The 25,223-nt window shown below is 49.4% G+C and overlaps 1 protein-coding gene across 1 annotated transcript in view; it reads right to left on the bottom strand.

Moving 5' to 3' along the window:
• Nucleotides 1-25,223, bottom strand: part of asun (integrator complex subunit 13 asun) — a 54,823-nt gene that overhangs the window by 25,676 nt on the left and 3,924 nt on the right. The gene's annotated exons all lie outside the window — the stretch shown is intronic.

The raw sequence follows: 25,223 nt of genomic DNA, 5'->3' as shown, positions 1-25,223 counted from the left end.
AACCGCTCTGACTAGTGCCCCAAACCATGGCTGTTGGCTGACAGCTGCGCTGTCAGACACTCCCTCTGAAGCGACAGGGATCGACAGATCCCTGGGAGGGATCTGGGAGAAGTTTCCATAGGGGGGTTCGCCTGAAAAGAAAAAGAAGAAGAAATGTTCCTGTGCCTTTCTGGAAGCTTCCCTTCCATCGCCAAGCGCGCTTTTCTGCGCTTGCGGGGAGGGGAATGTGGGGATGGCGACCTTGCCGTGCGTTGTCCTGCAGCCTCGCGCGCAGGGGAGCGTGTTGGCACTCGCGCAATGGGGAATACCCGGGGTCGCGCGCGGGAGACTGATGGCACGCAGGCGAGTGATGGCACGTAGAAGTGTGCGCGGGAAACACAGGAGAATGCGCAGGAGGCTGATTGTGAACTCGCGCGCGGGTGAATGTTCGCGCGCGCAGGATCAGGATGATGGACCTGTGGGTCTGCAGGCGAGAGATCGTGCGCCCCAGAAGATGTCGTAGGGCGCGCGCATAGGAGAGATATCCCTTGCGCGCGGTCGCGCAGTCGAAACCTGTGTGCGTGGGCGCACGTCAGGTTGGCGGTGCATATTTGCTGAAGGGGATGGGCATGGGCGCGCGTGTATCCTCGTAGGCGCGAGCAGGTGAAAGCGCGATTGCGCGCTGGCGAGGGATGATGCACAGGGATAGCAGGTGGCGCGTTGGCGAGCGCTGGAATGTAGGTGAAGTCCTTGACTTCCCTACCGCTCCCAGATCCGAAGATCGTGGGCGCGCTGGAGAGATGGCAGTACGTGGGCGCTGGCGCGCGGGAGATCGTTGGCGCGCAGGGTGTTGGCATGCAGTAGGTTGATGGCGCACAGGGTGTTGGCGTGCAGTAGGTTGATGGCGCGCTGGCGAGCATTGGCACGCCATCTCTGGTACACCCCTGCGTACAGGAGACCGTTGACGCGCATAATCATCATGGCGCGTAAGGGACGTATGCGCGCGATGGTGCATAAGCCCTTGTTGCCCCGTAAGGACCGGTGCCTCACTATCATGATAAACAGGGTGCGTTAACGCGTAAAGCGCATCAGCTGCCAGGAATGGCGACAGCAGGTCTGTCGGGTGGAAGGTCGGCGTGCCCTTTGAAAGGACGACCTTCCACCGAAGGGGATCGCGAACGATACACAGAGAGGTCCAGGACCGTAGCAGGAACAGTCGGTGATCGCTGACGAGGCTCCTCTGCGGCGGACTGCAACGACGATGACGAACCAAAGAGGCGCCTCCTCCCCGATTTATAAGGTGAAGGAAGGCCTCTCGGGCGAAGGGGAAGGTGAGCCTTGCGACGTATGCGCCCTCTGGGGGCCAAAGGATCAGCAAGTTGACCTTCAGCAGTCCTCCGAAGAGTAGTCTCTGTAAGTGAACACCCCCGAAGAGGAGAATCACCGGCAGGAGAGACTGTTGGACTTAGTTTCTCCCTCGAAGGTTGAGCAGGAACAGGAGAAATTAAGCCTTCAGCTACTGCGGGATGAGAAGAGGCAGAGGTATTAGGAGATACCGCATTGGATACTTCTGACACCACAACGTCAACAATTGACAGAGGATCAACCTCTGCCAAAGTCGGCGATTGCTTGACAGCGGCACCCAATCGGATGATGTCAAGAAGAGCTTCCTTGGAGGGCAAACCCTCGAGCCCCAAGGAAGACCAAAGCTAAAATAAATTGGTTAAAGATAAATCCTCCCCCGGGGGGAGAGGTGGAGCTGCCTCGCTAGGGTAAGCAACGCCATCTCTCGAACCCCGAGTTTGGGAAACAGAACCACGGGCTACGCTACCACTCACCGGTCTCTCGAAAGAGACCGATCGAGTGGGAGCTTCGGAGGAGGTTTGGGCAACGGAAGAAGAGTCCCTGGGATTTTCTCCTTTCAAAGAAACCTTCGAAGGAGAAATATCCCGCCTGGACATCTTCTTACGTCGCCGAGAAAACCTCTCCCAATGGGAGGTAGACCACTCCCTACACTCACCACACTTATTACCACTATCACACCGTTGACCTCTACAGTAAGGGCAAAGGGTGTGAGGGTCTGTCTCGACCGCCGACATGAATGTTCCGCAGGGGCGGTCGGGTAATCCAGGACAGGTGCGCATGATCGCAGAGGCCAACTTCACACTCAAACCTGAGAAAGAAAGAGCAGAAAAGCATTAATGGCTGTCAAGAGCGAGGCGAGGATGAGAGAGGACACGTCCGTCTACCATCCGAGCCGAGAGCAAAGTGAGCTCAAGCACAGGTGTGTGTGAGGGGAGGGGGGGTAGCAAGCTACCCTCCCCTAACCCCGCTAACTAGCGGTGGGGTAGTAAACCCTCGTTAAAATTCTAATGGCTCGTCATTTCAGCTACGCCGAAAGTAATACCCCTATTAAATAGCGTGGTTTGTATGTCAGTTACAGCACAAACAATCAAGACATATACAGTACTTTGCATATAGGAGTGTAGTTAAAATGTGAAAAAACTTAAGAGAGAGTTAGCTTCTGTGGAACGTCTGTGTTTCAGTGTACAAAGCTTATAAAATACAAGTACAATTGTTTTTGAGCACCACATAAGCATTATGTAGGTAACTGAATTTTCATATTGACAGAAATTCCCAAGTGTGTGGGCATTTGACAAAATTATTGTGAATTAGCCTGGCTGTGATGAAATGATGCATGTGAAGAATCTTTATTCTTCCAGTAAGTGTGCAGGAGGGCAATTCTATGCTGCACACACATATGTATAAACAATACTGGACTTTGGTGAGTAATGTTTTTCACAAAATGAATGCTAATTGTATAACCCGATCCTGCTGACTTTATACCATATAGTATGACACCTTTGGTTATTGTCAGTGTTTAATGGTATGCAGTGAATTGAAAACATTAGGATTTTATAATTTTCATGGCTATTATAACTGGTTATGTGGAATCATGTTTTTTATCAGACCGTGATATTTTTTTTACAGTTTGGTTATACCATAATTATCTTTATTTGATTTTATTTTGAAATATGTTATTTTCATTAGTAAAATAAATTTTTGAATATACTTACCCGGTGATCATATAGCTGTCAGCTCTGCTGCCCGACAGAAAAACCTAAGGACAAAATACGCCAGCGATCGCTATACAGGTGGGGGTGTACATCTGTCGAGCAGGTACTCAAGTACTCCATGTCAACACAGAACCAATTTTCTCTCGGCCCACTGGGTCTCTATTGGGGAGGATGGGAGGGTCCTTTAATCTATGATCACCGGGTAAGTATATTCAAAAATTTATTTTACTAATGAAAATAACATTTTTCAATATTAAACTTAGCCGGTGATCATATAGCTGATTCACACCCAGGGGGGTGGGTAGAGACCAGCATTACATGTTGACATTATTATGAGCTAAGTATTTTGTATTTCATTTTAGCAGTTATTCAAAATAACAAACATAAAATAAATAAGTACCTGGTAAGGAAGTCGACTTGAACAATTACTCTGCCTCTTTAAGTACGTCTTCCTTACTGAGCCTCGCGATCCTCATAGGATGCTGAGCGACTCCTAGGAGCTGAAGTATGAAGGGTTGCAACCCATACTAAAGGACCTCATCAAAACCTCTAATCTAGGCGCTTCTCAAGAAATGACTTTGACCACCCGCCAAATCAAGTAGGATGCGAAAGGCTTCTTAGCCTTCCGGACAACCCAAAAAAATAATAAAACATTTCAAGAGAAAGATTAAAAAAGGTTATGGAATTAGGGAATTGTAGTGGTTGAGCCCTCACCCACTACTGCACTCGTTGCTACGAATGGTCCCAGAGTGTAGCAGTTCTCGTAAAGAGACTGGACATTCTTAAGATAAAAAGACGCGAACACTGATTTGCTTTCCCAATAGGTTGCGTCGAATATACTTTGCAGAGATCTATTTTGTTTAAAGGCCACTGAAGTTGCGACAGCTCTAACTTCGTGTGTCCTTACCTTCAGCAAAGCTTGGTCTTCCTCATTCAGATGGGAATGAGCTTCTCGTATTAACAGTCTGATAAAATAGGATAAAGCATTCTTTGACATAGGCAAAGATGGATTCTTAACTGAACACCATAAAGCTTCAGACGGGCCTCGTAAAGGTTTTTAAATAGAACTTAAGAGCTCTTACAGAACATAAGACTCTTTCTAGTTCATTTCCAACCATACGATAAGTTTGGAATATCGAACGATATTGGTCAAGGCCGAGAAGGCAGCTCGTGTTTGGCTAGAAAACCAAGTTGTAGAACATGTAGCCGTTTCGGATGAGAATCCGATGTTCTTGCTGAAGGCATGAATCTCACTGACTCTTTTAGCTGTGGCTAAGCATATCAGGAAAAGAGTCTTAAAGGTGAGATCTTTCAGGGAGGCTGATTGTAGCGGTTCGAACCTGTCTGACATAAGGAATCTTAGTACCACGTCTAAATTCCAACCAGGTGTAACCAAACGACGCTCCTTCGTGGTCTCAAAAGACTTAAGGAGGTCCTGTAGATCTTTATTGTTGGAAAGATCTAAGCCTCTGTGACGGAAGACTGATGCCAACATGCTTCTGTAACCCTTGATAGTGGGAGCTGAAAGAGATCGTTCTTTCCTCAGATATAAGAGAAAGTCAGCTATTTGAGTTACAGAGGTACTGGTCGAGGATACGGATACTGACTTGCACCAGTTTCGGAAGATTCCCACTTCGATTGGTAGACTCTAAGGGTGGATGTTCTCCTTGCTCTAGCAATCGCTCTGGTTGCCTCCTTCGAAAAGCCTCTAGCTCTCGAGAGTCTTTCGATAGTCTGAAGGCAGTCAGACGAAGAGCGTGGAGGCCTTGGTGTACCTTCTTTACGCGTGGCTGACGTAGAAGGTCCACCCTTAGGGGAAGTGTTCTGGGAACGTCTACTAGCCATCGAAGTACCTCGGTGAGCCATTCTCTCGCGGGCCAGAGGGAAGCAACTAGCGTCAACCTTGTCCCTTCGTGAGAAGCGAACTTCTGCAGTACCTTGTTGACAATCTTGAACGGAGGGAATGCATATAGATCTAGATGTGACCAATCTAGTAGAAAGGCATCTATATGAACTGCTGCTGGGTCCGGGATTGGTGAGCAAAATATTGGGAGCCTCTAGGTCATCGAGGTTGCGAAGAGATCTATGGTTGGCTGGCCCCAGGTGGCTCAAAGTCTCTTGCATACATCCTTGTGGAGGGTCCATTCTGTTGGAATTATTTGTCCCTTCCGACTGAGACAATCTGCCATGACATTCAAGTTGCCTTGGATGAACCTCGTTACTAGTGAAATGTCTAGACCTTTTGACCAGGTGAGGAGGTCCCTTGCGATCTCGTACCATGTCAGAGAGTAGGTCCCTCCTTGCTTGGAGATGTACGCCAAAGCCGTGGTGTTGTCCGAGTTCACCTCCACCACTTTGCCTTGAAGGAGAGACCTGAAGCTTTTCCAGGTCAGACGTACTGCCAGTAGCTTCTTGCAGTTGAAATGCATTGTCCTTTGACTCGAGTTCCATAATCCCGAGCATTCCCTACTGTCTAATGTCGCACCCCAGCCTACGTCCGATGCGTCCGAGAAGAGAACGTGGTTGGGAGTCTGAACAGTCAGGGGAAGACCCTCTCTAAGGTTGATATAGTCCTTTCACCAAGTCAGACCAGACTTTATCTTTCCGGAAACCGGGATCGAGACCGCTTCTAGCGTCTTGTCCTTTTTCCAGTGAAAAGCTAGATGGTATAGAAGAGGACGGAGGTGTAGTCTTCCTAGTGACACAAATTGATCCACGGATGACAGTGTCCCTACCAGACTCATCCACAGCCTGACTGGGCAGCGTTCCTTCTTCAGCATCTTCTGGATGGATAGCAGGGCTGGGGGTTGATCGTCTTGTTCAGCAACGTCCTCATCAGAGGGTTCCTCATCCGAAACTGATGAGGAAACGGCAACGGAGTGGGCAACGTCTGACTCGCTGAATCCGGTCGCACTGGTGGATGCGTGACGGAGCCGGACGCAATATCATGGTACTGCTGCACAGTCTGTGAACTGTCAACAACCATGGGTGCGCGAGGAAGTACAGCGTCAACCCGAAACTGTCTAGACTGTCTGGGTTGTGCAGTCAACACCCTACCGGGTTGCTGAGGTTGACGCACTGCGTCACAACAAGTCACCTCTGCTGGTTGTTGAACGTCTTCCTAGTGACACACTGAATGTCAACAACCACCTCCGAGCGTCGCTTAACATCAACGTGCGACTGGCAACCCACACTGGGTCGCATCGGTGGAGGAACCACCTCAACTGGCAGACGTAAGAAGGATACCTCAGCGTCAACAGGGCGCACAACCAACCGGTTGGAAGGTTGTTGGCCAGAAGGTTCTTCTCCGTATTTAAGCCTCTATCAAGGACACAAGCTTGGACTGCATGTCTTGCAGCAAAGCCCATTAGGGTCTACGGGAGCAGGTGTGGCAACAGACGGGGTTAGCGACTGAGGCGGAACCATTTACCATCCCTGGAAGCCTTGTTATGTGTGACATAATAGTACAGCAAAACTTCAAAGGCTCGACAAAAGTTGAGAAGTTGACCTGTAAACAACTTGGAGCGTCTCCTGGCTAGGCGCCAGGGCGAGTCTACCAGAATTGAGAAGTCTACCTGGGCAGAGGCATGAACTCCCAAGCCGAGAACTTCTCTCGTGTCCTATCAGACTCTCGCTCTATAAGCCAGTTTAAAAGAAGGGAAAACAAAGGCTGTATCCCTAAAACTTCTCCTGGTGCAAAAACCAGTCGCCTAGCCAACGTAACGCTCTCTAGGAGAGCGAGAGAGCACTAGCTTAACAACAACGGCTTCGAAGTAGCTAGGCCTAGTGTAAGTTCTGACGTTAGGCGAACGAGGAGCAGCAGTTACAAGATCCGGACGAAGATCCTTAAAAAATCATCATGATTTAATTAAAGTCCATAGGAGGCTAAGCAGCTTAAGGCTCCTCTCCAAATGACAGAGTCCTCAAAGGAATATCAGTAGGAGGGAGAACAGCACTTTCTCATCTACAGGAACCTTGTCCAAGAAAAGCTAGGTTATCTCAGTGAGGGTCTCACTGGTGCGTTAGCAGCAGACCAGAAGGCAACGTTATGTAACTGCTTGACAGTCTGAGAACTGTCAAAAACTGAACTGTCAACCACAACAGGTGCGTGAGGACATACAGCACTGGTGCATTAGTAGCAGACCAGAAGGCAACGTCATGTAACTGGTTGACAGTCTGTGAGCTGGCAACAACCATAGCTGTGTGGGGAAGCAAAGCCTCTACTCCTGACTGACTAGTCTGCTGCGGGCGAGTAGCGGTAACCACAGTGGGTTGCGGAGGTTGAAGCACAGCGTCATAACAAAGCAACTTAACTCCACCCTCCTGTTGTTGTGGTAACTCGCGAACGTCAACGGAGGGTAGCGTGCGTCTGTGAACGTCAACGTGCGGCTGGCAGGGTACACTGCGCATGGGTGGTGGAACTCTCACAGGCGGAGTGCGGGAGCAGGTAGCGTCAGCGTCTACTGTACGCACAACCGTGGTTGGTTGTAGGCTAACGGGTGCAGCGTCAACCTTCTCCGCACGATATTCCTGCATAAAAGATGCTAACTGTGTCTGCATAGACTGTAGCAAAGACCACTTAGGGTCTACAGCAGCAGGTGCGGCAACAGACGGTGTTACTGCCTGTTGCGGTACCGCTTTGCCTCTCTTAGGAGGTGTGCAGTCATTGGAAGACTGCAGCGAGTCCGAACTGACCCAGTGGCTACACCTGGGCCGTTGGACTTGCGCGGAAGGGACCGACTTGCGCTTAAAAAGCTGCGAGACCTTGGTCCAAGGTTTCTTACGAGAAACCTCTTCCGCAGGCGAGAAGTAAATGGGCTCTCTCGTCTTTGCGTGGGTGGGGCGATCTTGGGTAGATACGCCCGAAACCACGGAGGGAAAACGTCTGTTCGTTGATCAAGACCTGACGAACCCATAAGTCGTTCGACATTACTTCTCCCCTGGGCTTGGGAGCTTGCAAGAGGTCCCGGACTAGGTGAACGACGGGCACAAACAGACGAACCCTCGGACGCAACACTGTAACACTTTGCGCATATCACTTTATCACTTCGATTTTCTGTTTTGCACTTATTTCACTGAAATCGAAACTTTTACTGATTTCTACCTGAAACACGCAATCCTACCCTTCATAAAAAGGTAGTAATTGCGAAAACAGTCGTATAATGCAACAGAAAACATATATAAAGATAAAGAATTCAGTGGCTGGGAAAGACTAAACACTAGTTCAAATAAACTACGTTTACAATCTCTCACCGCACACAGCCTGGGGACAAGAATAAAACCCTAGAAACGTTTTACCTTCTTCCCCGTACAGCGACTAGGGAGGAGAGCAACACGAGAACAACGTTACCCGCTTGAACGGAACGTTTTTTCTCCTCTCTCCCCCTCCGTCTCTATCTCTCTCTCTCTTTCTCTCTTGATTTCGCACCTGAGAGAAGAGCCCAATTATATATCGTCAAAACATGTTATTTGGCTAAAGGAAAAAACTGAAAGGTTTTCCTAATAAAAAGTTCCTTTAATTTAGAATTTAAACCATTTAAGCTAAGAAAGAATGAACGAAACGTCAGAATCGGTTTACTCTTACTGCAAAGTGAAACCGTGATACACTCTCTCTCTATCGTAACGATAGAGCGCATGTTGAACGTCCTGAACGTCAACAACTGCGTAGTCTAAAAAACTAAACGTTAGTTCATCTTTGAAAACAGTACGAGACTATCAAAGAAATTCTTTCATAAAACATTAAATTTAAAAAGTTTTAAATTCTTTAAAGGCTAAATACGATATAACGGGCTCAACGCTGATTAACTTCGGTTCCAAGTTAGGACCGCCTACTATCAGGAAAGGTCGCATATAACAAAACATAAAAAATTTATTTTTATATGTTTATAATAAATGGAAAGTTAATCGAAGAGGCCTAATAAAGGCGGAGAGATATAAAATATATAGATCTATAACGTGTTAAGTAAAATTACTAAAAACCTAAACACACTTCCGTCTAAGGGAAGGGTCGGCCATTTAAAAGTGAAAGAGAGTCCATACTCTCTTTGTCACCATAATTAAATCTATCCAAAACGAGTTCAAGTTTTGAGATGAAGATAAAACCCCTGCATAGCGAAAGCTCAAAACTGGAATAGTGTACTTCACCAAATAGTTGTGAAAACAAATCCAGTTAGTAACAGCGTATTTAGTAGGTCTTGCCAGTGGCACGACAGAGAAAAAATTGGTTCTGTGTTGACATGGAGTACTTGAGTACCTGCTCGACAGATGGCGCAGTTGATGTACACCCCCACCTGTATAGCGATCGCTGGCGTATTTTGTCCTTATGTTTTTCTGTCGGGCAGCAGAGCTGACAGCTATATGATCACCGGCTAAGTTTAATATTGAAAAATGCATTTTTTTATTTTCAACTGTTGTTTCCTTTCCTTGCTTAACTAGACCCCTCCTCAGCCACCCATTTTTATTCAATGTGTTATTTGCTTCCTTTCTAAAAATCTAACCTGAGATTCAAGCTAATTATTTTATTATATACAGTACAGTATACATATACAGTTCGTTTTCCATGAAATTAAACTATCGATCAGACTACCTGCTTTTTTGGCAATCTCAAGTAAAGAAAGAGAGATCTTAACTAAAGAAGATAGAGCTATTTATAATTTTGCTGATTTTCCCAGAATTAAATCAACGGCCATACTACCTCTTTATTCAGCAAGCTCAAAGCAAGAAAGGATAATAAGGAAATTTTAGGTTATAGCTGGGTCCCCTTGCCCAGTATAAAGAATTGAGGGGTGGTGCCCAGTTCACTCGACTGTTTACCTTCTGCTCAGATTTCTGGGCAATCCACTGTTTTATCTTTTTGGGTAGTGAACGTTGGAGTGTGGTCGTCATTCAGACACTAGGCAGTCTGCGAGCTACATCTGGCCACAGTCCGCATACCACTACAATGAAGAACTAAGCTATTGCTGGAATAGTGGCATCGAGAGGAGAGATACCCCTGCCATGGCACTAACCACAGAAGACATTCCACTTCGACTGGTAGACTGCTGATGATGACTTTTGCAGGTGTCCAGACATTCTTTTTGCAACTTGTTGCGAAAAGCCCCTTAGAGAGAGGAGATACTAGATAGTCTCCAGGCGTGAAATTGAAGCAAAACTACTGTTTTGTGGAAGATGTTGGCATGTGGTTGGCTAAGTAGATTGTGTCGTGAAGGAAGTTCTCTCTGAAGCTCCATGAGGAATTGCAGAAGGTCTGGGTGATGCCATAGCAGAGCTATGAGGGTCATTGATAGAGTGACTGACGTTCTGGTCTTGTTGAGTACCTTTCTCTTCATGCAGAACAGGGGAAGCGTGTAAACGTCAATGTTATCCCACCGTTGCTTGCGGTCCGGGACTGAGGAGCAGTACAACGGTAGCCTGAAGTTCAGGGCCGTTGCGAACAGATCCACAGTCGGAGAACCCCACAAAGTCAGGACTTTGTTGGCTACTAGATGATCCAAAGACCATTTGAAACCAACTATTTGAGTCTCTCTGCTCAGGTTGTCCGCGAGCACATTCCTTTTCCTTGGAATGAAGCGAGCTAATAGTGTTACCAAATGGACTTCCGCCCATCTCAGTATTTCTACTGAGAGATGGGATTGGGGCTGCGAAAAAGAACCACCTTGCTTGTTAATGTAAGCCAATACTGTGGTGTTGTCGCTCATCACCAAAACTGAGTGGCCCACCAGGAACTAAAGGAACTGTTGAAGAGCCAGGAAGGCTGTCCTCATCTCCATGAGATTGATGTGTTGGTACTTTTCAAACTCTGACCAAAGGCATGAGGTCATGTGGTGCAGCATGTGGGCCCCCACCCTTCTTTTGATGCATCTACAAAGAACAACAAATCCAGGGGAGGACGAGAAGGGCGACACCCTTTAGCAGATTCTCTTCTGCCACCCACCACTCGAGGTCTGCCCGTTCCCATAAGAATCAAAATGTCCAGAGAATCTAGGACCTGATTCTAGGTGGACTTCAGCCGCCACTGGAGAGGTCGAATCTTGAGGCAGCCATTGGGAACTAGACAGGTGAGAGATGATAGATGCCCGAGAAGACAGCCACTTCTGAGCTGGGAGCTCTTCTCATCTGAGAAGAGATCCTACGACCTTCCTCAGCCTCACTACTCTGTCGTCTGATGGAAAGGCTTTGTAAAGGTTGGTGTCTATTAGCATTCCTAGGTATACCAGTCGTTGAGAGGGAAACAGGTGTGACTTCTTATGGAAAAAAATGAGAAAAAAATTCAAATTATTTCTATATCGATTATTTATTTTCATTCTTATTGTTTAGGCTGTATTTGTACAATGATCTATTTCCTTTAAATATTTCTTTAACTGTTTAATTTGTTTATCTTCAGTCCATCACAAAATTTTTCTTTTTATTACAGAGTGATGGTGCCCTGCAACCCGCAGGGATCAGTTCAAAACTATACATCGTGTTGAGACTTACTCAAGTAGAGGCAAACCAAGATGATAGCTTATTATGCTTGGAAATTGGGACACTAGACAAGTTCCTGGGTGTTGGCCGTATAGTGTCATTTTTCTTGCCCGAGGTCCCCAGAAAAAACAAAGGCTACAGAATTTGTTAACCGAGGACACTGCAAAGACAGTAAGTGGACCTTTCAGTGAAAAGTAGAGTAGAGGTGTGTTGCAGGTGTGTTGGTGAGGATTATAGTACTGTAAATGTCTTCTCGAGGAAATTTTTTGTCAGTGGCAGTTGGAAGATGAATGGGAATAAAGCCTCTCTCAATGGGATCATTGGTTTTTTTTTTTTTTTTTTTAAGAAAGGACCTTTGAACTCAAACACTGAGATATACTCTAGTCTTTGATTACTAGTGTCAAAATGTGGAGAAGTAAAAGACACAGAATCTCTCACATTGCTGTTTAAGCTCTCGTAGGTGGTGGGTATTTAATGTAGCGGTAGTGTTGCATGGTGAGATCTTTAGACCACCCAGGCAACAGAAACATACACACCACACTTGCATTTATTAAGGTACAATAATATGAAGATTTCTGTAGCATGGCTTTTAGAAAGTTACTATACTTTATACTGTAGAGCCGGAACGTTGGGAGGAGGAGAGCTTGAAGAGCTGTTGGGCAATCTTAGCCCAGGCACCCTTTAGCCCTTGAGACCAGGGCAAGGCTGTACTGGTCTTTGAGGGCTTCTGAGTGCCAAAGACACGGTCTAAGACTGTGTCTTTACCCTCTCAGGGGGGTATCTCTGGGTCGGTAAACCTGTTGAGTACCCTAATAAGAGTCAAGACTTGCCAGTATGCATGTTCTGACTCTTTTTGCTCCCCCTCCAAAGTGGGACTAACAGCAAAGTCTCCTTCTTCCACCCCAGAAATCTCCTCTCGGGGTAGGTTGTGGGCATCCCTAGAGTGACTGGTTCCTGCAGGCCTGGAGGTCCTTGAAGAGGACTTTGGAAGTGTCTTTGAGTCCTTTGATTCCTTGCAAAGAAGGAGGTAGGACTCAAGCTCGAAGGCCGGATGGGATTATCCCTCCTGACTTCCGTCGGTGGTGAACTCTCCGTGTGAGGAGGAACTTCCTCCGAAGGTGGAAGGAAGGAAGTCTGAGCCTTTCACGACTCCTTCGGCAGAGTCGAGGTAGGAGAGTGTCCGCCAGGAGAGACAGGAAAGACAGGCCTTGAAGGCCTAGCAGGAGTTAGTTACACCTTAGGGGATGTAACCGCATCTGAGACTCCTCTTTTCCTCTTCAGGGGAGAAGAAGCCAAGGTTCCTCGCAGTAGGTCTTCTGATGCCATTGGATGGGAGGTCTCTGAAGAGCAAGATGACATGGCAGGCCCGAAGGCTTGCACCACTGTTCTGACCATGGCACTGAAACAAGGCTGCTTGTTGACTTATGTACTATTGGGAAGATCCCCGGAAGGGAAAGGGACCGAAGGTTCCATATGAGGAGTCTGAGTCTGTACTAATGTTTGCGGTGGTGGGTCCACCTTCGAAGATAGAATCTTCGGGATCCTGAACCCTTCTGTGGAGCCTCCTTTCCCTTTCCCCAGGGATCACGCTGTAATGCGTTTGTGGCGAGGGGAATGGGGCGACGGAGACCTGTCAAAATCTCTACTGTAAAGGTCCTTTTGCCTGTGAGAATGTTTTGAAGCTGGGAGAACTTGCTCTAAGACTTGGTGCAATTGCGCAGGAGAGCATTGGTGAGCGCTTGCACGCAGTAAAATGATGGTGCGCAGTAAGGCGCTGCACAGGAGAGCGCTGGTGTGCAAGTGAGCGCATGCGAGCCGGAGAGTGCTGGCGCTTAGGAGAGCACTGACGCGCAGGATAACATTGCTGCGCATGTGAGTGCTGCCATGTAGGAGAGCACAGCTGGGCAGGGGAGCGCTGATGAGTTGGAGAGCGCTGTTGCGCTGGCTGGCGAGCTGGCAAACGCTGGTCTCTCAAATGGGAATGCGCAGGAGAGCGCCGGTGATCAGGAGATCACTGGAGCATTGGAAGGCGCTGATGAGGAGGTGAATGCTGATGCACCGAAGAGCACTGAAGCGCTGGGTTGATAACGCTCTGGGAAGCGTTGAAGTGCTGGAGGGCGCTAACGTGATGCTGGTGAGCTCTGATGCACTGAAGGGCACTGACGGGCTGGAGAGCGTTGCTTGATTGATTGATTGATATGAAGTTCTCTGGCATCCTGACATTAAAGGTCATTAACGCCGATGGAGAGCGTTGGTGCGCAGCCAAACGCTTCGGAAGTGCAATACAAGCAGGCAGACGAGGAACAGGAGACAGGAACTGAGAAGGCAGGTCAGCGTGAAGGAAGGTCTAGAACAGGGATGTGTCCTTTGGAATGGCGAACATCCTCCGACGGGGATCGCGAACGATCCACAGAAGAGTCCTGGGCCGAAGTCCAAGTATTAGCAGTAGCATCGTCAGGAGAAGGTCTAGGAATAGGCAAGTTGAGGGCCAGAAGATGACTGAAGCGGAGGCTTCTCTGCGGGATATGGCTGCAAAGATGAGGCTCAAAAGAGCCAAAGAGGTGCCTTATCACCGATGGTGATGGGCCACCTCTAAGGCGAAGCGGAGGGCGAGCTCTGAGAGATCGAAGATGCCCTCTAGGGGCCGGAGGATCAGCAAGCTGACCTTTAAAAGCAGCAATCCTCCACAGAGGAGTCTCTATAAGGGAACTCCTCCGAGGAGTAGAAATGCTCGCAGGAAAGACAGACAAAGGACTTAGTTTCCCCCTCGAAGGATGAACAGGCACGGGGGAAACACGGTCGGCAGCAACAGCTGGAGAATCTGAAGGTGCAGGGGTGTCAGCAACGGCCACAGAAGATGCCTCAGACAACACAACGTCGACGCACGACAGAGGATCCAATTCTGAAGTCAACGAAGGCTGTGCACTAGCACCACGAATGATGAATTGCAACAAAGTCTCCTTGGAGGGCTGACTTGGAAGCCTCAAGGGAGACAGAGACAAAGCCTCACCTTGGGGAGGAGGTGGGGCTTCTTCGCTAGAGGAAGCAATACAATCTCTTGAATACAGGGGTTGGCTCATTCAGTCTCTCAGAGGAGACCGAATGAGCAGGAGCTTCGGAGGAAGGTCGGGAAGCCGAAGAAGAGTTCTTGGGTTTTTCCCCTTTCGAAGAAACCTTCGAAGGAGAAATATCCCACTTTGAAATCTTCTTCCACCGTCGCCAAAACCTTTTCTACTGGGAGGCAGACCACTCCCGACAACCACTACACCTGTTATCACTATCACACCGTTGACCTCTGCAGGCTGGACATAGGGTGTGGCGATCGGTGTCCACGGCTGACGTGAAGGTTCTACAGGGCCGGCCTTCAAGTCTAGAGCAAGTACGCATGGCCGGCAGAAGTTAACACACACACACTAATCAAAGGGAAGGCACAAACAAAAGCAATCAATGGCAGTCCAAAATAGACGAGGATGAAGAACGGCAACGACCATTCACCATCCGAGCCAAAACGTCTTTGAGACTTCCAAAATCAATCAATCAATCAATCTCTCTCTCTCTCTCTCTCTCTCTCTCTCTCTCTCTCTCTCTCTCTCTCTCTCTCTCTCTCTCTCTCTCTCTCTCTCTCAGGTGATTTGGAACAGTATGAATGTAAACAATGGAAAAGATTAAAATTGACTATGGTTTTATTTACAAGTAATATTATAAAATGTGAATATTACATGCATTAGTATTGGATACAGTTAAGTGAAACACCAGTTTAATCAAAATCTGGTTTATTTCAAATATAGCTGTAATTTTTTTACCACAGTAAATGGATATAGTGTAAAGCTATAACTTGGACCAGCTAGGTGGAGATAGGTAAGTGGCGCAAAACACTCCCAGTGTAAAGGAGAGTGGGGCATTTGAAATCGCACAGCTTTAATTTTATCGCGAATGAGAATTTTTATTTAATAGGTATTGGGTAGTTCTTGGTCGTGTAAAACTGAAACCGCGAAGCAAGAACTAGCGATAAACGAGGGCCGACTGAACATCTTTTGTGGCTTTAAAAATGACAAATTCGAAGATAATTTGTATTTTTCCTAACCATACAAACCTTAGCTATTTACATTGGATTTACCTTTTAGCGCAGCTGAAATGACGAGCCAATAGTTTTAACGAGGGTTAATTACCCCCGTGCTAGTTAGCGGGGGGTAGGAGAAGGGTAGCTTGCTACCCCTCCCCCCCCACACCGGTGACTTGCTTCACTTCACTTAGAGGTAGGACTTGACTTGGGGGTCAGGGATGGCGGGCACATATGTGTAAATAGCCAAGCTTTGTATGGTTAGGAAAAATACAAATTATCTTCGAATTTGTCATTTGTTCCGTAACCGAAATACAAACCACGCTATTTACGTTGGGTGACTTACCCCTTAGGAAGGGTGGAAAGTCCCCAGCTTTACTGACTTCGGCTTGCCCGGGGGGCTCAATCCCTCAGTGAGCAGCACTAGAGAAAAGGAGCCCCTGTACCTCACAAGTTCCTAGCATCACTAGGAACGAGTGGCCTACGTAAGCAGTGTGTGGAGGAGAGTGTGACTCGTCCTATGAAGTTGACCTTGAGACCTTCAGATAGGAATTCTAGGATAGGACGTTCCCAATACCACCTCATCAGGGTATGGGAGACGTAACAGTATTAAGCTTAATACTAGGAGCACAAAGAAGCATGTGTTACCTGCAGAGGTCGAGGTCAGATATGCGAGGACCAGGATGCTGCTCCCCAAGAGAGGGGAGAATGAAGAAAGAAGTAAGGGTCAGACATACTCTTTCATTCACGCAGACTAAGACCGGGTAACAACGCCCTCAACCTACTGCTACTTGTCCAAAAAGGAGCCTGAGGTTAGACCAGCTGTTGTGCAGCCACCACAGGGCCGATAGAAAACGTATCGAGGCTCCTGTGGGTCACGTCTTGCAGGTAGTGGGCTGTGAAGGTCGTCTGACGCTTCCAGACCCCAGCTTGAAGTACCTGCGTCACAGAGAAGTTTCTCTTGAAGGCCAGGGATGTAGCAATACCCCTGACATAGTGTGCCCGAGGGTGACGTGACGGAGGAGGGTCCGGATTCAAGGCATGGTGGATAACCCTTCGAATCCAGGCTGAGATGGTGTTCCTGGTGACCCTTCTCTTAGTCCTGCCTGTGCTCACAAACAAAGCTCGCACTTGAGGACGGACTGCAGCCGTTCTCTTCAAGTAGTGCCTCAGACACCTCACTGGACATAGTAGCAGTTGGTCTGGGTCACTTGTTACAGAACGGAGACTCGCGATCCTGAAAGAGTCGAAGCGAGGATCCGGCACTCCAGGATTCTGAGTCTTGGCAACAAACTCAGGGACGAACCTGAACGTTACCTCCCCTCATCCCCTTGAATGGGCGATGTCGTACGAGAGACCATGAAGTTCACTAACCCGCTTGGCCGAAGCCAAAGCGAGTAGGAAAGCCGTCTTCCAAGACAGATGGCGAACGGAGGCCTGGCGTAATGGTTCGAAGGGAGGTCTCTTAAGAGACCTAAGGACTCGAACCACGTTCCAAGGAGGAGGTCTCACTTCCGACTGGGGGCAGGTAAGCTCATAGCTACGTATGAGTAAAGAGAGTTCTAGCGATGAAGAAATATCCACGCCCTTCAGCCTGAAGGCCAAGCTTAAGGCTGAGCGATAGCCTTTCACTGCCGAGACAGAAAGGCGCATTTCTTCCCGCAGATAAACGAGGAAGTCCGCTATTGCTGGAATAGTGGCATCGAGGGGAGAGATACCCCTCCCACGACACCAACCACAAAAGACTCTCCACTTCGCTTGGTAGATTCCCTCAGAGGACCTTCGCAGGTGCCGAGACATTCTCTCCGCAACCTGTTGCGAAAAGCCTCTCTCCGCGAGGAGACGCTGGATAGTCTCCAGGCGTGAAGCCGAAGCGAGGCTACGGCCCTGTGAGGGACGCCAGAGTGGGGTTGTCTGAGAAGCTCGTGTCGTGGAGGAAGTTCCCTCGGGAGCTCCGTTAGGAGCTGCAGAAGGTCCGGGAACCATTCCGCGTGATGCCATAGCGGAGCTACCAGAGTCATCGAACAGTTGACCGATAGTCTGGTCCTGATGAGCACCCTTCTCATCAGACAGAACGGTGGGAAGGCGTACACGTCGATGTTGTCCCACCGTTGCTGGAAAGCATCTTGCCAGAGTGCCTTGGGGTCCGGGACTGGGGAGCAGTACAGGGGCAGCTTGAAGTTCAATGCTGTCGCGAACAAGTCCACAGTCGGGGAACCCCACAAAGTCAGGACTTTGTTGGCTATCTGAGGATCCAAAGACCACTCGGTACTCACTATCTGCGAGGCCCTGCTCAGACTGTCGGCGAGCACATTCCTCTTGCCAGGAATGAAGCGAGCTGATAGTGTTATCGAGTGGATTTCGGTCCACCTCAGAGTCTCTACTGCAAGATGGGATAGCTGCTGCGAAAAAGTGCCTCCCTGCTTGTTGATATAAGCCACTACCGTGGTGCTGTCGCTCATCACCACCACGGAGTGACCCGCCAGGGACCGTTGGAACTGCTGAAGAGCCAGAAAGACGGCCTTCAATTCTAGCAGGTTGATGTGTAGGCACTTTTCTGATTCTGACCAAAGGCCTGAGGCCCTCTGGTTCAGAACGTGCGCCCCCCCACCCTTCTTTTGACGCGTCCAAAAACAGAGTCAATTCCGGGGGGAGGACGAGAAGACTCACTCCCTTCCGCAGGTTCTCCTCGGCCAGCCACCATCGCAAGTCCGTCTGTTCCAAAGATCCCATTGGGATCAGAATGTCCGGAGAATCGGATCCTTGATTCCACCGGACTTGAGCCGCCACTGTAGGGATCTCATCCTGAGGCGGCTGTTTGGGACCAGACGAGCCAGGGAGGATAGGTGACCTAAGAGACGCAACCACGACTGGGCGGGGAGCTCTTCTCGCCTGAGGAAGGGTTCCGCCACCCTCCTCAGCCTTGCTATCCGGTCGTCTGATGGAAAGGCTTTGTGGAGATTGGTGTCTATTAGCATGCCTAGATAAACCAGTCGTTGGGACGGCTGCAGAGAGGACTTCTCAAGGTTTACCACGATCCCCAGATCCTGGCAAAGATCCAGAAGCCTGTCTCGGTGCCGAAGAAGGGTCGACTCCGAGTCTGCTAGGACCAGCCAATCGTCTAGATAACGAAGGAGACGAATGCCGTTCCTGTGTGCCCAAGATGAAATCAGGGTGAACACTCTGGTGAACACCTGAGGAGCTGTGGAGAGACCGAAACACAGCACCTTGAACTGGTAGATCTTGTCGTCTAGGCAGAATCTCAGGTACTTCCTGGAAGACGGATGGATTGGGATCTGGAAGTACGCGTCCTTTAGATCCAGTGTGCACATGAAGTCTTGTGGTCTCACCGCAAGTCTGACCGTGTCTGCTGTCTCCATACTGAACCGGGTTTGCTTGACAAACCCGTTCAGAGCTGAGAGGTCGATGACAGGTCTCCAGCCTCCAGTAGCCTTCTTTACAAGAAAGAGTCGAGTGAAGAAGCCTGGTGAGCCGTCGACGACCTCCTGGAGAGCACCCTTCTCGAGCATGGTCTCGACTTCGGCCTGAAGGGCCAGCCCCTTAGCCGATCCCGTGGCATAGGAGCTCAACGACACTGGATTCGCTGTCATGGGAGGTTGAGATGTTGTGAACGGGACGCGATAGCCTTGGCCGATCACTGAGACCGTCCAAGCATCGGCCCCGTGTTGCTGCCACCTGCGGACACAACGCTGAAGGCATCCCCCACAGGTGGACACGCAAGGGGACTGCCACCCCTAGGGCTTGCGGCCGCGGCCGCCACCCCTAGGAGTCCTACCTCCCCTGGAGGACTTACCGCCCCTCTTACCCGTGGCTGGAAAGGGCTGGGGCTTAGACACCACCTTCTTAACTGCCAGTGCCTGTCTCGGAGCCTTACGAGGCTGCTGCTGCTGTTGCGGTGGAGCTGGAGGCTTATAGGGCCGAGCTGTAAGGGCCCTATGAGGGAGGGAGTCTGTGCTGGATTTCCTCCACCTCTCAGCCGTTCGCTCCATGTCCTGAGGCTCAAACAGGTTCTCCCCCAGAAGGGAAGCATATCGGAGCCTACACACATCCACGGCGGGGACCTTCGGATGGAATCTCTCGGGCACAGCATCGCGCTGCTTCAATACCGAGTTGGCCCACAGGGTGGTAACCTGGTGCGCCCAAAACTCGATGGAGCGGGTGCCCGAGAGTAAGAAGGTCTCCAGGGCCTTCCTATTGGTCTCCTTGGACAAGTCCTCCAAGCGCGATAGGATGCCCAGAGTTCCTAGCCAAAAGTCCAGCCACGAAGTGGCCTGCATGGCAGACTTAGCGACCTTCTCATGGCTAAGGATCTCTGCCGCCGAGAACGACACCTGCCGGGCAGAGAGCTTCTCAAAGGGAACTCCCTTCGCCAGCTCTTCCACGGAGTGATGGAGAGGAAGAGCGAGGCTGGCCTCACCCAAGATCTCGAAATACCTCCTCTGCTGAAGACGAGGAGGAGGGATGAGCTTGTTCCCGGCAGAGGAACGACTGGAGGAGGCAAGAATCGCGAGCTGAGCGTTGGCCCTAGCTCTGGCACTCTTCAGACCCCGAGACCAGGGCAGACCCGCACTGGACTTAGGGGCCTTCTGAATGTCAAACACCTCATCTAAGATAGTGTCTTTGCCTTCACGGGGGGCGATCACGGGGTCCATAAGCCCGTTAAGTTGCCTTATCAGGCTCAGGACCTGCCAGAAGGCATGTTCGGATTCCTGCTGATCTCCTCCTTGCGGGCTGGCAGCTAAGTCTCCTGTCCCAGGAATCTCTTCCTGGGGTGAAGCGTGGACGTTTCCCCGGGGAGCAGCGGGTTCCTGGCGAATCCTCGAAGATGATTTCGGGACGGTCTTGGAGTACTTGGATTCCGGATACAGGATCCCAACAAAGAGGATCGAGGAGCCCCTTCCTCACGAGACGATTCTCCTCCATGAAACGAAGTCTCCCCCCTTGGTGCCGAGGGGAAGACTACCGCTTCACTGGACTCACCCGAGGACGGAAACGCCTCGTCCACGGGAGAAGGAGAAAGCACTCGAGCAGGAGAAGGAGGCTTCGCGACAGACCTCTTGGGAACCAACTTCGCCCTGGGGGAAGTCACCACGAAGTCCACTCCTCTCTTTCTCTTCAGCGTAGGAGAGGCAGCCGTTGGTTTGTTGCCCTGATCGGCAAGTGCTGGTTTCATAACCCTCACTAACGCCTGCATCAGAGGACCAAACCAAGTCTGTTGCTCCACGGACACAGGGTCCGAAATCCTCGCTGGAGGGAAAGGGATCGGGCGATCCTTTGGAGTGGACACCACAGTACCTGCCTGAAAAGAAGGGGGGGAAGAATGATGCACTAACCTCTCCGCAGTGTCTTCCTTGTCCTGCACTACAGTCCTGCGTTTGGGTGGAGGCGATCCCGAGCGCAGTCTAGGAACACGCGTTCCTGCTGCTACCACTGGCTGAGAAATTCGCCGCGAACGAGGTCGCGCGACGATGGTCGCGCGAGGGCGAATGGTCGCGCAGGCGGATGATCGCGCGCGCGCAGGCGAGCGGTCGCGCAGGCGAGTGGGCATGAGGGTGTACGGGTGAACGAGCGCGTGTCCGAGTCGGCGAACGAATGCGTTGGCGCGATGGCGAGGGAACGCGTTGCCGCGTGGGTGAGGAAGGTCGCTGGCAGCGTAGATCAGCAGGCGATCGGTGGTGAGCTGGCGAACGCTGACGCGCAGGTGAGCGATGGTGCGTTATCGCATGGTGATGCGTTGGCGAGCGATAGCGCGTAAGACGCGCAGGTGAATGATTGCACGATGGCGAGCTAGTAGATGGCGAACCATATCCTTCAAGAACCTCTGGTCGATGAAGCGTTGGAGAACGCGTGCGCGCAGGTTGTAAATCACGTGGGCGATCCGGAGATCGCCGATAAACAGGTGATCGTTGACGCGTAGGAGAACGCTGACAAACAGGCGATACTAGAATCGCCTGTGAACGTTGGCGAGCAGGTGATCGCTGGCGAGCAAGGGGGCGTCGCGTGAGATCCTATGAAGGAACAGGTGGCGCGGCGCGTTCACGAACAGGAACAGGAGGATCGTAGGCGCGTGGGCGAACATGTGCTTTTGAAACACGCGCTGGAGAACGCGGACTATGTTGCGTAGACACAGGATGAGGATCGCGAGAGAGCTCAGGAGACTGATGGCGCGCAGGGCGAACAACAGGGACTGCAGGATGGTCAGAGACCACAGGAGAGCGCTGGCGAGTAGGAGGGCGATGATCCTCAAAAGAGCGCTGACGCTCAGAAGAGCGCCTGTGCGCTAACACTGCAGAAGGGCGAGCAGAAGAATGCTGGCGCGCTAAGCGCTCTTCAGGAACCACAGGATGTAGGATGTGTCCAGGAGAGCGCTGACGAGGAGGGCGAACATCAGGAGAGCACCGGCGAACAGGTGAGCGCTGACAAGCAGGAGAGCGCTGACGATCAGGAGAGCGCTGACGAGCAGGAGAGCGCTGACGAGCAGGAGAGCGCTGACGAGTAGGAGAGCGCTGACGAGCAGGAGAGCGCCTGTGCGCTAACACTGCACGTGAAAGGGAAGAATCCCTTTGCCCCGAAGGGACCGTTGCCCGTCGGGTGACGAGTTCCCCAGAAGGTGAAGTTCTAGCAGGAGTTGGAGAACGGTCTGCAGAGAGATCCAAAGGAGCAGGAGCTGTAGGCTGAGTACGACGAGGAGAGTCCCCTTCGGAGGAAGAAGATCCAAAAAGGCGCCTCTTAACCCCCTTATAAGGGAAGGGAGGCCCTTGCGACGCAGCGGACGGTGAGCCTTACGGCGAAGGCGGCCAAGGGGAAGATCATCAGGACCATCAGTCCTCCGAAGGGGAGTCTCAGTCAAGGCACTACCCTTAGAGGGAAGCTGAACAGCAGAAGAGCCCGTAGGACTCACTTCCCCCTTCGAAGGATGTACGGAAGGGGGAGGAGAGCCGTCAGCACCATTATCCTCAACTGCACCTGCAGAGGATTGCCCAGACCCGTCGGAGGCCTCTGCCACCACGACGTCGACGATAGACAGAGGATCTACCTCTGCTACCGCTGGCGACTGCTTAACAGCGGCCCCCAACGAGACAAGGTCAATCAAGGCGACCCTGGAGGGCAAGCCCTTAAGCCCCAAGGAAGCCCAAATCTGTAAGAGATCATCATTAGTCAATGAATTATCAACAACCTCCCCCGGAGGAGGAGGGGGAACCGCCCCGCTATGGGAGGCGACGCCCTCTCCCCCCACCCAAGGTCGGGAAACAGAACTAGGGCCTGCGCTACCACTCGGCCGACTCTCCTTAGGAGCCGGACGAGGAGGAGGTTTGGGCGGCGAAAGAAGAGTCCCGAGAACCCTCCTCCTTCTTCTTACGCCGGCGGCCAAACCTCTCCCACTGGGAGGCAGACCACTCCCTACACTCACTACACATGTTTTCCTGGTCACACCGTCGGCCCCGACACTGAGGGCAAAGGGTGTGAGGATCCGTCTCTAAGGCCGACATAAAGGTCCCACAAGGGCGGCCGGCAACACCTGGACACGTACGCATAGTAAAGATAATAATAATAAACGGTAGTCAACTTCAAAACACACACAAGCTGTAGTAAAGAAAAAGCAGAAAAAAGATTAAAGGCTGTCAACGAGGACGATGGACAGACACGTCTGTTCATCGCCGAGCCAAAAGTGAAGTGAAGCAAGTCACCGGTGTGTGGGGGGGGGAGGGGTAGCAAGCTACCCTTCCCCTACCCCCCGCTAACTAGCGCGGGGGTAATTAACCCTCGTTAAAACTATTGGCTCGTCATTTCAGCTGCGCTAAAAGGTAAACCCAATGTAAATAGTGTGGTTTGTATTTCGGTTACGGAACAAACAGGAATACATTGTCATTATAGGTGTTTTAAAAGTTCTTTATAATGATTTCTGAGTTACTACGGTGGGTCAACTACCATAACTGAAAAGCTATGGTTTTGTGCTAGATATCATCATCAATTATGTTCGAAAAATCTTAAATATAACATGTACCAGTCTAATGGTATGATATCTAAATCAACTCTTTTAAACTTTATTGTTTCAGCCAGTCATCATTATAAAAACCCTGTCATCATAATAAGAAAGTCACCATAATCAAAACCTAGTAATAGTAATCAAGCATGGTCAAAACACTGGCTGTAGCTTTAGTTTGCCAGGACTTACTGATGCATAAAAAACATGACTTTCCACCCAATTTTTAATGGAGTCATTCACAAGTGGGAGCCTTTGTATAGCAGCGGCCAGTTCCTCACGCGGTGATTAAAAATGGACACTAACTAACCTAAGCTTTCCCCCCCTTACCTACTTACCTTACACTGCCGCATTCTAAGATAGACATAATAATACATACAGGTGGCCGCTATCATACATACACCCATATAAGTGTTCACCATATTACAAATACCAAGCTTGACAAATACAGTAACTCCTTATTCAATTGAGCTGATTTCTTGGTTTTTGCTCTGCCGTATGCTTACTTCACTCGTGATTAAACATTATCTCATAGCTCCAAAGTTCTGGAATGCAGAACACATTTCGCTACACATGTTAGCCCAGTGGGCTAGTATTAGTATTACCTGCTAAGTTACAACCCTAGTTGGAAAAGCAGGATGCTATAAACCCAGAGGACCCAACAGGGAAAATACCTCTGTTTTTATTATCCAGCAATTGATGGTTATGAGATATATGAATGTGGACCTAATTATCGGGGTGTATGTACGATAGCGGCCACCTGTATGTATAATACAGTGAACCCTCGTTTATCGCGGTAGATAGGTTCCAGAACCGACCGCGATAGGTGAAAATCCGCGAAGTAGTGACACCATATTTACCTATTTATTTAACATGTATATTCAGACTTTTAAAACCTTCCCTTGTACGTAGTACTGTTAACAAACTACCCTTTAATGTACAGAACACTTAATGCATGTACTACAGTACCCTAAACTAAAACAGGCACAAATATTAAAGGCGACTTTATATCATGCGTTTCCTAAACACGCCAAAAAGCATGATAAAAAATGGCAACCAATGTTCTGTTTACGTTTATCTCTGATCATAATGAAGAAACAAACGCATTTACACATCTGTGTATAGGTTAGTTTTTGCATCGATTATATTGATTATTCAGTACAGTATGTTGATTTTGTTATTACCAATGTTTTACTTAATTTTTCTTAGGACTTCCAAATGAAATGTTTTTCTTTATGACGCCGTCTGAAACGACGGCGTCATAAAGTACGCTCAGTAAACAAACGAAGGCATTTAACGCGCATGATGAAAGTGATAAATAATGATATTACAGTAAAAGCTTTTATAAAATATGTTATTACAAATATTATTTATCGTATCTATATAAAATCATACATACGTAGCAAAGCAGGAAAACAATTTACGAGAGAGAGAGAGAGAGAGAGAGAGAGAGAGAGAGAGAGAGAGAGAGAGAGAGAGAGAGAGAGAGAGAGAGAGTAGTTTTTACATACGTAAATGTAAATTTTAAACAAAAAAAAAAGCCCCATTTCATATAAAATAGATTACAAATATTTTACTTTATCATATTACAGTATAATACTGTAAAGTTCAGTACAGTATGTTGTTGTTATAGTCGTGG

This window comes from Palaemon carinicauda, chromosome 12 (genome assembly GCF_036898095.1).
Source record: "Palaemon carinicauda isolate YSFRI2023 chromosome 12, ASM3689809v2, whole genome shotgun sequence".
NCBI lineage: Eukaryota > Metazoa > Arthropoda > Malacostraca > Decapoda > Palaemonidae > Palaemon > Palaemon carinicauda.
Note: the sequence above shows the minus strand (reverse complement) of the source record. Positions and strands in the feature narration are given on the sequence as shown.